Here is a 2,734-nt window from a genome sequence, read left to right on the forward strand (position 1 = left end):
TTTTCCATTTTGCCAAACACTAATGAAATGAAAAGAAATGGGGAATCTTGGTTTGCAAAAGTTGATTGTCCGAGAAGCATGAAGCATAGTGCAACACTGCATAAAATGTGCTGACACATCCCGACCCGAAACGCCCATCTGAACTCCGAATCGAGCTGTACTGACCGACATCAGGAGGGTGACGAGGTCATAAAGTATAGTGATATGTGAATAAATTTAAATCTAAAAGTGCCTAAAAATAAGAGTGTGCTAGTAAACAACTACATAAACATATCAAAGTACAATACACAAATTTGTTAAGAAATAATAATTTATTGATTGATAAAATTTTAATGTACATCTAGAGTGTTTATACAAAAGCATATGTTACACAAAAAAATTATCCTACTGTCATTCCTCAAAATTGGCTGCCATGTAGCATCACAAAACATCCTGCACCTGCAAAACAAATGTTACAAAATAGAAACATAACCAAATAGGTACAAATTGACAATACAATTAGCCATAGACTCACAATCAATTTTAAAAATGAATCTAAATCCTTTCTATGTCGTCCTACATTAGTCTTAATACCAAAATATATGAAAATTATTACACTACGTGCCAAATTGAGCAGTTGAAATAAGTTGTTGGACCAAAAGGGAGGTGGCTTATAATCAAACCATTTGGTACACCACGATGTTTCAATAATTTCATAAATAACCTACAGGATTTGAAAAAATAATAGAAATCAGTAGATGTTCAACTATGGAAAAGGACCAAAGCATCAGAACATTCATGGTAGGCACATTCTTAAATGTCATCATGTTCTCAAGTGAAGAGGTCAATCTAGACATAATTGTAAACACAAAATGATGACCAATGTAAAAACATAAAAATTCACTCAAAATACTAAATAAATTAAACACACAAACTAAACATAAAAATTAAACACACAAATTAAACATAAAAATTCACTCAAAAATCATGTACCAGATGACTGGTGGTTGTCAAAACAACGAGAAAAATATACCCGAGAACAATAAAGGATTGCAACAGAAGAATTGGACCACATATCAAATTTTTCATCAAATATACAGCCCAGTTGTAGAGATATCTACTAATAGAATATTAATTTGATTAAATATTGGAACTTTAAAAGCAATAAAAACCAGGGAGAATAATGGGAAAATGACCGATTTCTCATAGCGGTCACCCTCAGAGGCGGTGTAGATCTCAGAGGTGCAGGGCAATATGTGCTCACTGTTCCAGTATGCTTCTTGCTCACGTCTAGCATTATACATAATCAAACTGCTCCGACATGCAAGAAAATGCAAAGGATGTCACCAATGTATTTAGGATAAACACAAGGCAGAGGAAAACAAAATATATTATTATCACAATCAAACCTACCTGCAGAAAGCTCCTTGCTCATAGTGTTCTGCACAATAGAAGGACAATTCAGATTTTTTTACTCACTTATTTGAGCTCCTAGCCTCATCTCCCAGACCCTGCGTAAAGCGGGAGCCTTGTGCACTGGTTACGACCTTTATTTGAGCTCCTAGCCTCCTACATGGTTGATTTGATCAATAATCTAAATAACACGCATAAATCAGAAGCAAACTATATAAAATGAAGATAGAAGATAACTTAATGCCGCAGAAGCATTCCCAAATTGGTGTTCTCGTTTAGGAATTAATAACAGATAGAAAATGAAAAAGATTAGAAAACAAAAACACAAATCCTATAAGCAAATATCATATAACCTTAACCTGACAATTTCATTAGTAACATGACCCTAATTTCAATTGATTAAACATAGGAATTGATTGATGTGGTGCAAAGACTCACAATCGATTATGACTATAAAACCATAACTGCATTTTCATTGCAGTTTGTTAGAAATAAAAGTTAAAAGTAATTAAAATTCAAAAAGTGAATTAATCATCCTCAAACCCGGGCAGCCCAGAAAGAAATTACAAACCTAACTTAGATTCTCAACCAAATTCATTACCTAAAATCCCTCAAAATTACAGTGGTAGAACAAATCTAAGAAAAGCACCATAAAATTGAAACTAAACAAAAAGCTACGGGAAAAGAATAGGTAGATAGAGAATGAGAACTTACCTAAAGTTTTAGAGAACGAAATGCAGAGAAGCAGACGAATCGACGGCGATGTCGAGCACACGGAGCGACAGCGATGTCGAGCATACGGAGTGACGACGAGCAGATGGAGAGAGATCGGAGAGCAGAGAGTTACGATTTCAAGGAGAAGCGGAGGGGTGGGCTATCTACAGTTAAGATTAGGGTTCAATGAAAATACAATGATTTTTAAAGGGGGAATTTTTCGATAAAAAAAGAAGCGGGTGAATCAAAAAGACCAAAAAACAAAAGGCGTGAGAATAAATTAGTCCGCGCCCATCTTCTGATCGTCAGAGGCGACAGACTTGCATGCTTTTCCGAGTGTCATTTTATTTGTCAGTATAAATATTTTTCACCAACGAAAATATTGTCGGCATAACTTCAACAGCTATGAGCCTACATATTAAAATTTTCGTCGGGATAGGTGTTTTGTGGCGACAAAATTTTATTTTGTCAGCTTAGAATTTGTCGGCAAAATGATACTTTCTAGTAGTGATACTACGTATAGTATGAAAATACTTACCGTAACTTGCAATATCTCAAGACTTCAATACGTCACAAATTCGTAAATAAGAATATTACTTCTAGTAATCACAATATCTCGCAGAAATAA

At 34.6% G+C, this 2,734-nt stretch overlaps 1 long non-coding RNA gene across 2 annotated transcripts; it reads right to left on the bottom strand.

Moving 5' to 3' along the window:
- Positions 1-292: 292 nt before the first annotated feature.
- LOC126608583 (uncharacterized) lies at positions 293-2,322 on the bottom strand. 2 transcript variants are annotated; one of them, XR_007617914.1, is made up of 4 exons: positions 2,107-2,322; positions 1,393-1,548; positions 1,176-1,290; positions 293-438 (listed from the first exon to the last, which is right to left on the bottom strand). It is a non-coding gene; the product is annotated as an uncharacterized LOC126608583 (long non-coding RNA). The 2 variants fall into 2 exon arrangements; XR_007617915.1 differs by lacking the exon at positions 293-438 and adding an exon at positions 608-703.
- Between the last annotated feature and the right edge of the window lie 412 nt (positions 2,323-2,734).

Source organism: Malus sylvestris, chromosome 16, assembly GCF_916048215.2.
Source record: "Malus sylvestris chromosome 16, drMalSylv7.2, whole genome shotgun sequence".
NCBI classification, from domain to species: domain Eukaryota; kingdom Viridiplantae; phylum Streptophyta; class Magnoliopsida; order Rosales; family Rosaceae; genus Malus; species Malus sylvestris.